The sequence below is a fragment of the Monodon monoceros genome, unplaced genomic scaffold, assembly GCF_005190385.1.
Source record: "Monodon monoceros isolate NGI ecotype Baffin Bay Population unplaced genomic scaffold, NGI_Narwhal_1 Super_Scaffold_21, whole genome shotgun sequence".
In the NCBI taxonomy this organism is placed as follows: Eukaryota; Metazoa; Chordata; class Mammalia; order Artiodactyla; family Monodontidae; genus Monodon; species Monodon monoceros.
The window spans coordinates 29,710,980-29,724,663 of record NW_021703778.1 but is presented as its reverse complement, the minus strand read 5'-3'; the positions used below and the strand labels follow the sequence as shown (position 1 = coordinate 29,724,663).

General features: G+C 38.9%; 1 protein-coding gene and 1 pseudogene across 9 annotated transcripts in view; both read left to right on the top strand.

The window, feature by feature from the left end:
• LOC114904902 lies at positions 1-350 on the top strand (annotated as a pseudogene).
• Positions 351-12,753: 12,403 nt separating this feature from the next.
• ZMYND11 (zinc finger MYND-type containing 11) overlaps positions 12,754-13,684 on the top strand; it is a 139,962-nt gene continuing 139,031 nt past the window's right edge. For 2 of the 9 annotated variants that reach the window (XM_029236493.1, XM_029236489.1), the window contains exon 1: positions 13,108-13,243. The gene's annotated coding sequence lies outside the window, so the exon portion shown is untranslated. Of the gene's footprint in view, positions 12,867-12,948; positions 12,968-13,106; positions 13,244-13,314; positions 13,408-13,684 lie in introns of those variants that run through there. The other 7 variants (XM_029236488.1, XM_029236479.1, XM_029236483.1 and 4 more) reach the window with 7 other exon arrangements.

The window sequence follows — 13,684 nt, the reverse complement described above, 5'->3', positions numbered from 1 at the left end:
ATGACCAAGGAAAGAAGGAACAATGGTTGTGCCAAAAAGGGCTGGGGCCACGAGCAGCCTATTCCGTGCACCAGCTGTGCCTGATGCGTGTCCAAGGACAAGGCCGTTAAGAAGTTCGACGTCTGGAACATAGTAGAGGGTGAAGCCATCAGGGACATTTCCAAAGCGAGTGTTTTCCATGCCTGTGTGCTTCCCAAGCTGTATGTGAAACTACATTACTGTGTGAGTTGTGCCATTCACAGTAAGATAGGAATAGTTCTTCTTCTTGGGAAGCCTGGAAGGACCAAACACCTTCACCCAGATTTAGACCTGCGGGAGCTGCCCCACAACCTCCACCAAAGCCCCTGTAAGGAGTTAGTTCCTTAGAGACTGAAGAAATACTGTTCTCTGAAAAGACAATAACCTGGAAGTTAGACTTAAAAAAAGAAAAAAAGCTAGAAAAATGGTACTGATGAACCTATTTGCAGGGCAGGAAATGAGACGCAGACATAGAGAATGGACTTGTGGACACAGTGCGGGAAAGGGAGGGTGGGACCAATTGAGACAGTAGCATTGACATATATACGCTATCATGTGTAAAACAGATAGCTAGTGGGAAGCTGCTGTATAGCACAGGGAGCTCAGCTCGGTGCTCTGTGATGACCTAGAGGGGTGGGATGGAGTTGGGGTGGGAGGGAAGCTCAAGAGGGAGGGGATATATGTATACATATAGCTGATTCACTTTATTCTACAGCAGAAACTAACACATTATACTCCAATTAAAAAAAAGAAAGCGCATCAGAGAAGGAATAAAAGAAAGTAAAATTAAAAGTTTTATTTTTCTTTTCTCAACTGATCAAACAGATAACAGTTCATTCAAAATATTAACAGTAACGTATATTTGACTATGTATGCTTAGGTGTAGATTTTATATATATACATATAGATATATAGATATGTTTATATATGCTTATATATAAGTGAAATGAATGAAAGCAATGAGGAAGGGATAGGAGAGAGGAATTAGGATTATTTTGTTATTATAAGGTACTCACATTACCTGTAAAGTGGTATAGTGTTATTTGAAAGTAGAGTTGGATTAGTTATAAGTGTATATTGTAAAATTTATGGCAACCACAATAAAAAGTTAAAAAGCAATTGGCAAACTATGTAGACTCAAATCTGAACCAAAGTTTTTAGCATGAGAATAAGATATGCTACAGAATCACACACAAAGATGAATGTGATTTTATAAAAGTAGCAATAATAAAAATATTTCAATTCAAATTATAATTAAAAACCCTGCCATCCAGGCTAAATTTTTAATGCTTTGATAAAAGGGTTAATATTAAAAGAACCTAGGGACTTCCCTGGCAGTCCAGTGGTTAAGACTCCATGCTTCCACTGCAGGGAACCCTGGGTTCGATCCCTGGTCAGGGAACTAGATCCCACATGCATGCCACAACTAAGAGTCACATGCCACAACTAAGGAGCCTGCCTGCCACAACTAAGACCAAAAAATAAAATTAAAAAGTTAGAAAAAGGGGCTTCCCTGGTGGCGCAGTGGTTGAGAGTCCACCTGACGATGCAGGGGACGCGGGTTCGTGCCCTGGTCCGGGAAGATCCCACATGCTGCGGAGCAGCTGGGCCCGTGAGCCATGGCTGCTGAGCCTGCGTGTCCGGAGCCTGTGCTCCGCAACGGGAGAGGCCGCAGCGGTAAGAGGCCCACATACCGCAAAAAAAAAAAAAATTAATTAATAAAAAGTTAGAAAAAATAAGATAGTAATGTTTAAAGTAAAAAAAGAAAAAAAAATCGCTAAAAAAGAAAATAAATAAAAGAACCTAAGAATTGTAACTCTCACACCTGATGAGTTCTTCTCTTTCACTGGCATTATCAACCTAATCTTGCCAGAGCAGAATCTAAGCATTCTAGACTTCTTAAAGGAAGTGAAAAAGGCAATAACCAAGGTGACCCCAACTGTGAATTCTATGGTCCTAAGCAGTAGATGATCAAAGGGAAAGTTCTTCTTTTTCACTTTGGGTGACTCATTTGAATACAGTATTTTGGGTTTCTTTTCCTTTGTTTGTTTTAGAGTTTTTCACATATCTGAAATCCTTTGTTTAATGAATGTGCATCTTCTATTTAAAAAATTTAATTTCTTATGTGACTTCCCTGGTGGTCCAGTGATTAAGACTCTGCGCTTCTACTGCACGGGGCACGGGTTCGATCCCTGTTTAGGGAACTAAGATCCTGCATGCTGCGTGGCCAAAAAAGAAAAAAAATTAAAAATTTAATTTCTTATTCTGATGGCAGAATAGAAATTTTAATGCAAGGCAGAGAGATTTTGTGTGTGTGTGTGATATTATAGGTAAGTTCTTTTTAAAAATGTGTTTCTAACTGAGGAATACATTTGAAATGATATCAAGAATAGCCCAGACTTCAGATTCTGTCAGTGGGTAATCCTGGATGCAAGTGTGAGTTCAGTCTTGCCAGCTCTGAGCATAGGAAAGATATTTTATTTTTCTCAATCTCAGTTTCCTCATGAGTAAAATGTGAGTAATGAAGTTATCAGTTGTTAAGGATGAAATGAGCTAGTGTGGTAAAGGGCATTTCACTCCCTACAACACAGAGCTCAGAATATTTTAGTTTTTTGAATAAAGGTCTTTATTGTATAAGGGATTTCACAATCGAAGTTACATTTATAGATGAGATAAACTTTGTAACTATAACTCCTCACTATCACATGGAAAGTTTCTTACTTTTATAATCTGTGTGAGCTCAACATCATTGTAATTTTCAATGTAAAATATTGAACTGACTTTTAAAAACTGAGTTTGAGGGAAAACGTACATGAAATGCCATGAGCACTTTCTTCTAATTGGATTCCAGCTTGTTCTATTGGATTACCATTTTCCTAAAGAACACACTTAAGTCTGGCTTAACTCTTATTTTTAAAAATTATTTATTTATTTGGTTGTGGCAGATGGGCTCCTTAGTTGAGGCAGGCAGGGTCCTTAGTTGCAGCTTGCCGGCTCCTTAGTTGCAGCTTACCGGCTCCTTAGTTGCGACATGCATGTGGGATCTAGTTCCCTGACCAGGGATTGAACCCGGGCCTCCTGCCTTGGGAGCTCAGAGTCTTAACCACTGTGCCACCAGGGAAGTCCCTTAACCCTTATTTTTATTTTTCAAAAATCCCACTCAGGGAATCTGAAGACAAATGTTATTAGGTTGAACAATATAAAAGTGTCAATACTCAATTCCTTTGACCTAGAAAAATATTTTATTTTCACAACTTTTTTTTTATAACTGCAAAATGAATTCAGGATCAAGAAAATAAAAATATAAAAAAGAAAAAGTAAACCACATATAATTTTACTTGCCAGAGATTAATATATTTAGCAATTTATCATATTTCCTTCTTGTCTTTTTTCAATTAATATATATTTTTATATGGTTGTGATCATTTTCTCCAATGAATATCATAGTTTTTCACTTAATATGGAAAAATAATCTTTATCAACAACTTCTTTAATGATTACATAAATCATACCTATGAATAAATCACAACTTATTTACCCACGCTGCTATTGTGTGTGTGTGTGCACGTGCACGTGCACGCGTGAGAACTTGCTGACATAATACGCCATTTACGTAAAGGATTCCAAAATGTGTTTAACATATAACAACTAAGCACCTCTCTAACAGAAACTCTTGGTTAAATGTTAACTAGAAATAAATACATATGCATTTAAAACAGATGGCAACTGTTTATTTCAGTTATAGGCTTACCTAGAATGGAGGCATACACTAAGACAGTTTTATAATTAGCATTCAGTACATTAGCAACTATGTAAGAAACTCTGTACTTATCCCTTGATGTTCTAATCTGTAGATTCACTTAGTTTCTCTTTCAGCAACTTTCCTTTAAAAAAATATGATTACTAATAAAAACCAAAAATGTGCAGAGTTTCACTTTTTCTTTGACTTTCTTTGCCCATATCCTGGAGGAGTTTTCAAAATGGCAATAAGAAAAGAGAAATGAGTACAAATAAGAAATGACAATTCACCCTTGAATGGCATGTGTGTGAAAGTTAACCCAGGCCTTCACCATGAAGAGGGAGGCAGAAAAAGCCTCGATTGCAAGAGGTGGCCTTTTGGACAGACTTGCGTCAGAAACAGAAAGAAATGCATTGGTTTTTGCGTGCAGCTGTCGAGGAAGCAGAACTTCCTGTGTTTAAAATTCTGTCTGCAGTTAAATAAAAAGAAAAAAAAAAAGGAAGTATGTAGTGCTCTCTGCAGCTTTTCTCCAAATTTACCTAAATACTGCATGTGAGCAAAAGAGACCATCAAACTGCAGATGTAGAGACAATGAACAAATGATTCAGGAAATATTTCCGGAATGTAATAATTTTTAAGAAAGTATAATTTGGTGCTACAGTTATTTACTTTCATTTTACTGTTCATCTAGATTTTTAATTCCTACACATTTCCCCTGGGAGATCTAAAATGTCTCATACATTTTTCTTCTGCTTTTTAAGGGATTTATCAAGCTGGGCAATTCAGTGAGATAGTTTCCTTCAAATACTAGAGAGAAGGTAAGAACAGAGAAGGACATTTTATATTTCACTGCTAATAGAAGACAATTTTCTCATGAACTATTTATTTAGAATTATCTCTAGTGTCCCTGTCCCCTAAGGCTTTAAAAAATTTCTCTCAACTCTATTGGTATTACAAACCCAAAACATGCATAAAGATAACATCACTTTTAATTTTATGTCAATTATCCACATCTGAAAGAAAGCTTCTCTAAATATCAAAAAATGGAGGATCCTTCAGAACAAGATACAATTAATTCCAAAGTCTACGATAAAAAATACTCTGACATTTTCTTTTATTATTGATTAATTGATTAATTTAAAAATTGAAGTATAATTAATTTACAATGTTGTGTTAGTTTCTGGTGTACAAAGTGATTCAGTTATACATAAATACATATATATTATTTTTCATATTATTTTTTGTTATAGTTCATTACAAGGTATTGAATACAGTTCCCTGTACTATACAGTAGGGCCTCGTTGTTTATCTATTTTATACACAGAAGCTCGCATCTGCCAATCACAAACTCTTAATTTTTCCCTCCCCCAGCCCCTTCTTTCCCCTTTGGTAACCATAAGTTTGTTTTCTATGTCTGTGAGTCTGTTTCTGTTTTGTAAATAAGTTCATTTGAATCATATTTTAGATTCCATAAAGTGATATCATATGATATTTGTCTTTGTCTGACATATCATTTCATATGATAATCTCTAGGTCCATCCATGTTGCTGCAAATGGCATTATTTCATGCTTTTTTATGGCTGAGATGTGATATATATATCATGTTTAGGTTGCTTCCATGTCTTGGCTATTGTAAATAGTGCTGCTATGAACATTAGGGTGCATGTATGTTTTTGAATTAGGGTTTCCTATGGGTAGATGTCCTAGGAGTGGGATTGCTGGATCATATGATAACTCTATTTTTAGTTTTTTGAGGAACCTCCATACTGTTCTCCGTACAGTGGAATGGTGGAACCAATTTACATTCCCACCAACAGTGCAAGAGGGTTCCCTTTTCTACACACCCTCTCCAGCATTTATTATTTGTAGACCTTTTAGTGATGGCCATTCTGACCAGTGTGATGTGATACCTCATTGTAGTTTTGATTTGCATTTCTCTGATAATTAGCAAAGTTGAGCACCTTTTCACATGCTTATTGGCCATCTGTATGTGTTCTTTGGAGAAATGTCTATTTAGGTCTTCTGCCCATTTTTTGCTTGAGTTGTTTGGGTTTTTTGTTATTGAATTGTATGAACTGTTTGTATATTTTGGAAATTAAACCCTTGTCGGTCTCATCTTTTGAGAATACTTTCTCCCAGTCCGTAGGTTGTCTTTTTGTTTTGTTTATGGTTTCATTTGCTGTGCAAAAGGTTTTAAGTTTGATTAGGTCCCATTTGTTTATTTTTGCTATTATTTCTTTTGCCTTGGGAGACTGACCTAAGATAACATCGATATGATTTATGTCAGAGAATGTTTTGCCTATATGCTCTTCTAGGAACTTTATGGTGTCATGTCTTTTTTTTTTTTAGTATTTTTAAAAATTATTTATTCTTTTGGCTGTGTTGGGTCTTTGTTACTACACGCAGGCTTTCTCTAGTTGCGGCAAGAGGGGGCTACTCTTTGTTGCGGTATGTGGGCTTCTCATTGCAGTGGCTTCTTTTGTTGCTGAGCATGGGCTCTAGGCATGTAGGCGTCAATAGTTGTGGCTCGCGGGCTGTAGAGCACGGGCTCAGTAGTTGTGGTGCTCGGGCTTAGTTTCTCCGTGGCATATGGGATCTTCCCAGACCACAGATTGAACCTGTGTCCCCTGCGTTGGCAGGCAGATTCTTATCCATTGCGCCACCAGGGAAGCCCTATGGTGTCATGTCTTATATTTAACTCTTTAAGCCATTTTGAGTTTATTTTTGGGTATGGTGTGAGGGAGTGTTCTAACTTCATTGATTTACATGTGGCTGTCCAACTTTCCCAACACCACGTCTTTTCTCCATTGTATATTCTTGCCTCCTTTGTTGAAGATTAATTGACCATAGGTGTGTGGATTTATTTCTGGGCTCTACATTCTGTTCCATTCATCCATGTGTCTGTTTTTGTGCCAATACCATGCTGTTTTGATTACTGTAGCTTTGTAGTAGTGTCTGATGACTGGGAGGGTTATGCCTCCAGCTTTGCTCTTTTTCCTCAGGATTGCTTTGGCAGTTCTGGGTTTTTTGTGGTTCCATATAGACTTTAGGATTATTTGTTCTAGTTCTGTGAAAACTGTCAGTGGTAATTTGATAGGGATAGCATTAAATCTGTAGATTGCTTTGGGTAGTATAGCCATTTTAACAGTGTTAATTCTTCCAGTCTAAGAGCATGGGATATGTCTTTCCATTTCTTTGAATCACCTTCAATTTCCTTTACCAATGTTTTATAGTTTTCAGCATATAAGTCTTTCACCTCCTTGGTCAGGTTTATTCGTAAGTTGTTTTTTTTTTTTTTGATGTTCTTTTAAAAGGGATTTTAAAAAAAAATTCCCTTTCTGATATTTCATTGTTAGTGTAAAGAAATTTAACAGATTTCTGTATGTTAACATTGTATCCTGCTACCTTGCTGAATTTGTTTATCAGTTCTAGTAGTTTTTGTGTGGAGTCTTTAGGGTTTTCTATATATAGTATCATGTCATCTGCATACAATGACAATTTTACCTCTTCCCTTCCAATTTGGATACCTTTTATTTCTTTTACTTGTCTAATTGCTGTGTCGAGGACTTCCAGTACTGTGTTGAATAGATCTGACATTTTATTAAATATGAATCTGTGTGGGAAGGGACATAAATACCCAATAACAACTATCATGAAGCTGAAGGAAGGGAATAAAAGAGAATATATTAAATACTATACACCACAGTACTGGATTTTAAAGAAACTCAGAATAGTTCCCAAAGGTTCTCATTTGTTGGGTGGCAATGAGAGAAAAGAATTTATGTAAAATGTAGCATTGAAAAGGGCCTTCTGTTCACAGTTCTATGTGATCAGATTTGTTCATCTGCCATCACTGAGAGTGTAGACCTTAGTAATAATGGGTAATGCAGGTGTCTCTTATTTTAATGTAAACTCACTATAAGAAATTCTTAATAAGATGATGGTGTAGAATGTGACTAAATTTTGTCCTCCTTAAAAAAGTGACAATGTTGAAAAGTTATCTCTGACAAGAGGTTGGAGGATGATTATAAAAATGCAGATGTGCATTTCCTGGTATTTTCTATGGTTAGATAAAGAAGTAGGAGAGAGGCCTCTACCTGGAGTTAACAGGTGTGGTGGTGTCTGTTCAGAGGCCAGGAATCATTTAACACTCTGCCAAAAACAATCAGAAGGGGGAAAATGAAAGTAAGGAAACCAGGGGTAAAGAGAATAAGGGCGCATGAAGAGAAAGAACATCTGATAAACAAACTTTCACAAGGGTCCATAGAACAGTAGAGACGAAAGGAACTCTGGGAACAGGTGTGAGGGTAGCACTTTGGAGATCGTAGAACTTTGGTGCCAATGGGAACCTGAAAAGGCAGTGAGTAAACCTCCCTCATTTACAAAGGAGAAAACCGATGCCTGGAGAGGTTGCTGTGACCACTGCCCACATATATTCACATTCATTTTTATTAGCTTCAATTGCCCAACAGTTACATTTTTTTGGCTTTTTATATAAATTTTTGGATGTGAGCTATGGATAGATTGCAGGCACAAAATCTCCATCTACACTGACTAAAGAAATCAATGGAAAATAAGATTCTAAACAACTTAATTTTATTAGTTTTCTGAAAACATATATTATTTCAAGTAAGGGATACATAGTGTTGTGGGAATAACCAGTCTCTTAGGCTAGTATTATTAGTAATTTTTTCCTAATTATGGAAAAAAGATTTTTAAAAAAGAAAATATCTGTAACCCAGAGAAATGTTCACTGTTAACATTTCCCAGTATTTCCTTTTAATATCTCACAAAATTGAAATCATATGCATCTGTGATTTTATATTCCTTTCCAGTTAACAGTTTCTAATGCTGGATTTTTATCTTATTTCAACTTTATTTTATTGGTATTACAAAAAACATTGTAATGAATCTCATTCATTAATTCATCAAATAGTTTTGAGTGCCAAATATTTTTGAGTTACAAATATTTGGAAAAAGTGTCTAACCCTAAGTGGTTACGAACCTCACTACCAACTTCCTGCCTCCTCTTCCCCCCCAGTTTCATTCCAGCCCTGACCCTGGGTGGTGAAGTTCAGGTCTCCTATGCCAGATCTGTTTCTAAAAATGTTAAAAAAGGAGAAAAAGTGATTTGGAGAATTGTGTTATCTCTGAACAAAGCCATGCTTGCAATCCATTCATCTTGCTGTAGATTAATATTTCTTATTTGGAGTGTTAGCCACTTGATATTGACTTTCTGTCTATATAAATTCTTGCTGTGCCAATCCTAATGTCCTCCAAGGTACGCAGATGCCTCAGGCTAACTAGGGATCTCGTGCATGAAAATGCAAAGGAGAAAAGCGTGTTAATATGCTTCAAAAATATCACCCCAGGCATACATACCTGCCTGTTTCTCTCTCTCTCTCTCTCTCTCTCTCACACACACACACACACACACACACTCTCAGTCATGCTTGCATGGCCAGAGAGAACATTACTTGGCTCCTTTCAGGGCTTGGGAGACCTGCATTTACAATATCCTTTATCCCACAGCCCTGAGCTATTAACCTAAGTATAACATGATTTAATTAACATGTAATGTTGATTAACATGCATTAAGAAGGCCAACAATACTTGACTGACAGAGCGACTGGTATTATGTTATTTAAAAGCAAAACGCTAGTACCTTGATAGTACCCTCTCAAGTGCAACGAGACCACCAATTTTTCCGTTCCACTTTTGCATTTACCATATTCATTGGGTGTCTGGGTATGCTATGGAGAGCAAATCAGCTCGTTAGTCTATAAACTCTAAGGTAAATATATCATTTCAATAATCTTGTCTTATGGAGAAAAATAGAGAGCACCAACTTAGATTGGGGGCTCAGTTTTTGGAAAAAGTGACAATTGAATAGACACCTGAAGAATGAGTAGGATTATCCCCAAGGAGACAGGGGAAGGATGTTCCAGAAGGAGGGGACAAACTTTGTACTGTTCTGATATGGGACAAAGGTTAGTGAGGCAGGAATGAAACGTAGAATGAGGTTAAAATTAGGAAGTAGGTAGGGGCCAGGCAAAGCTGGGCCTTGTGAGCCAAAGAACAGGGTTTGATTTATTCAGGATGCTGCAGAAAATCATTGACGTTTTTTAAGCTGGGAAGAACAATTTGTGCATACATTCTTGCTTGTCTTTCAGAAGATATATTTAGGATAGATTTCTAAATGTGGACGTCTGGGCTTAAAGATATAACTAACTATTTTTAAGGCTCTGGTATTTCAACCAGTATTCATACCAATTCAATTTCCTATCAATAGTGTATGAAAGAGTGTCCATCTCGCTAACCCTCAATAGCATTATCATTGAAGAAGAATTCTGCCATTGAAGAAAAGCAGTGTTGTGTTATTTTGTCATTATATTACTAGGGAATCTGAACATTTGTTAATATTTATTAATAATTTATATTTCTTTTTTCCTAAATTATCCATGGCCTTGTTTCTTTTTTTTGGTGGTGTGTGTGGTATTTATCTTACTGATGTGACATAGCTTTTTATATTTAAAGACTATTACCCTAGTTCTTATTTCTTGCATATATATATATTCTCCCAGTTTGTTTGCCTTTTAATTTTACTTGTACAGTCTTCCTCACCTTATAAGAGTAATTTGTTATCAAAAAAACATTATTGTAAGTTGAAAATGGAGCTACTATTATTTTAAATTAGAAAAGGTGATTATATATATATATGTATATATATATTCCAGAGTCCCCATAAATGAAAAACACCAAGTCTCATTGAAATAGACCTATTTTACTTCACTAGTTTACAGTACTTGTGATAACACAACATAACAATTTCTATTCACTAATTTCTGTATAATGTGCTGTTCACCTGCATTCCTGAAGGTTTTTATAGTTATTCTGTACATCACACTTAAGACTATGTTCTCAAGCAAAGCATACATACAGTATTCAAAGTTTATGTAATTCAACCTTTAATGCAAAATAGAAACATAAAACCAAACTTTAAACAAATAAAAGCAAGACTTTCAGGAGCACGTGCATAAGCTTGTTATTGCTACATACTAGCAAACCAGGAACACTCTGAGATGGGAGTTTAGCAGGATACCCCAACTCTATATAACTGTGAAGTCACCCTCTCTAAACTGGTCCTAAAAAAATCTGAATTGGTCCTCATTATGTGAAGAAAGTGGGGAAAAAGGTATTAGAAGAAACTCCTTATAAAGTATAAAAGTTGTAACTCTAATGGGCATATTTTAAAATAGGTCTATATTTGTTTTTGACATATAGGATACATAAATTTTTATATAGTCAAATTTATCACTCTTTTCTGATAAAAATCATTGCTTTAGAGCTTAGGATATTTTTCTCCACACTAATATTACAAACATTCACCTATATTTTCTTCTACCTTTAGAATAATGATTTTCAGTTTATACATATGTATTATTTAAGTCATTTGGATTATTTTAAAGTGTAGAGTGTAAGGTAAGGATATGATTTGATTTATTTTTTTAAAGAGACAAAAATTCCACACCAACCTGTTGAATAATCCATGCCTTCTCTATTTACATAATATTTCTTAAAGCAGAATCTGGAAAAAGTGATATGCTGATCAAGTCAGACATTACTTGTCTAGCGTTAGTTGGGGTTGGGGAAGAATTAGGAGTGCTGCGTGGTGTCTTTCTTTGGGTGGTGTTAAATCTCTGAAACATGGGCAAGTTGATGTAAACCATTCCTCACAGCCCACTACTCTTCCTTTTCCCTCTTTTCCTTGACACCTCAGTTCCTTGCCTTCCCTTTGCAGTTTGGCAGATAAATTCATGGTATAAACCTAAGTTGTATGGAAATAACTATTTGGGTCTTCTGGGCCTCCCTCCAACTCCCAACCCCAAACCACTGGCCCCCAGACCATCTCCCCTGCCTATTAGTTATTCAGCTGGGGGGAAAATAAGGTAAATAAAACTGTTCTGAAGGGAGTATAGGGCCAAGGGTTAAATTCTAGGCAAAACCAAGGTAGAATGAGAGAGAATATTTGTGTACAAAAATAAAAATGATGGCTAAAAACTTTGATTGTAGAAAAATGTGCAGTTAGGGTTAGTGACTTCTTTCCTAAAATGTAAGTTTCCTTTTATACATATATGATGTTTTCCTTGAGTGGCCTCTGTGAAATATATAGAATCATGCAGTCCTCTATTTTACAGATGACTTAAAAAAAAAGATGATTTACTTAAAGCTATTCATTGTTAGAATTCCTGGTCCCGCATTCAAACCAGGCATGGCTTGATTTTTTTCTGACATCTTTTAATCCCTCTGCTCGATTTTAATGGAATATATTTATCCATACAATTAAAATGAGTTTAAATTATTTTGTGATGTCTCTTGAGATAACCAAAATCTCTCTGGGATGTATTAGAACCAGGGCTATGAAATGCTATGTTTCTTCCACAGGTGTACATCATAGAACTCCTATTCAAGTACCACCCATTTCTAAATTCTAACTTAGAGACCAGCTGTGAAAGATTGTTGAATTGGATTAGAATCCCCAAATTTCTTGGACAAGTGTCTTCCGGTGATTTTCAGGTATATATGTCCAAAGAGAATCAGAGTAGGAAGTTTTGGCTGATAGGTCTTCCTTCTAAACTCCTATGGAGAAAGGTCATTAGAGAAAATATGTGAATCTATTAAGTATGCTTATCTCTGAGACTTTCTTAATCCACATATGAGGATCTTCTCCTTAGATCTAGAATTACAAACTAAGAAAGATAACCTTCTCCTTACACAAATTGGTAGTGTTTTTGCCAAAACGGTAATGGGTGGTCCCGTTCTTTCTGAAGTCCTGTTTGTGCACGTATGGAATGAGGAATTCAGCATATTCCCGCAATTTGTTTCGCTGACAGATTTTAAAAGGTATTAACACCATTTAACCGATCTTGCCAATTAAAAAATTAATGCTCCTCCAAGACTCTGCCGTTCCGACGGTGACTCTAGGCAGGTACGAGGCACACGAAAGCAGGCGTCGGCCGGGCAGTACCCGCAGCCGCGGGTCCGAGCTGACGATGCTGCGGGTGCCGGATCTTTGTGCGCTCCGCTCCCGGCTCCCGCGTGCCCGCACGTACGTAGCTTTCACGTGTGTGTTGATATGAAGTGCATGTGTGGATATGTAAGAATATGCTCAAATTTGGGGAGAGGCGCGGAGCACAGGACGGCGGGAAGGTGGGTGTGGGCGTGCACGGCGGGCCGGGCCGGGAGGGAGCCCGCGCCGAGCCCGAGCCCGAGCCCGCAGCGCGGCCGGCCGGCGGGCCACACAATAAAGCCCGGGGGCGGCGGGCGGGCGGCGGTGAGGAGGCCGGGCCGGTGAGCGGCCGCCCCGCTCAGCCCGCCATGTGAGCGGCGCCGCGGCCTCGCAGGACGCAAACTTTCCCGGCGGCGGCGGCGGCGGCGCCTCAACTCCGCGCCCGGCCACGGCCCGCCGCTCGGCGAGGAGACACCGTAAGTGCGGCGGCGGGGCCTCAGCGCTTCCCTCGCCGGGTGCTCGCGAGTTTCTGTGGTGGAGGCTTGTAAACATGGCGCCCCTGAGGCGCGGAGCCGGAGCGGGCAGGCCGGGTCCGCGGAGCCGGGGAGCCAGGGAGGAGGCCGGGCCCGTGGAGCCGGAGGTGGGGAGGTCGGAGAGCCGGGGCGGGCGGCAGGGAGGCCGGGTCCGCGTAACCGGAGGCGGGGAGGCCGGGGAGCCGGCGCGGGCGGCAGGGATGCCGGGCCCGCGGTGGCTGGGAGGCCGGGAGACCGCAGCCCCCCCGCTCCCCGCCGGCCCTGGCCCGGAGGAGGCGGCGGCGGCGGGAAGGAGGCGGCGCGGGCGGCGGGCCGGGCGCGGAGGGGGCCCGGCGCCCCGGCCGCCCCTGCCGCCCCCCCCGCCTCCCCGCCCCCGGCGCCGCG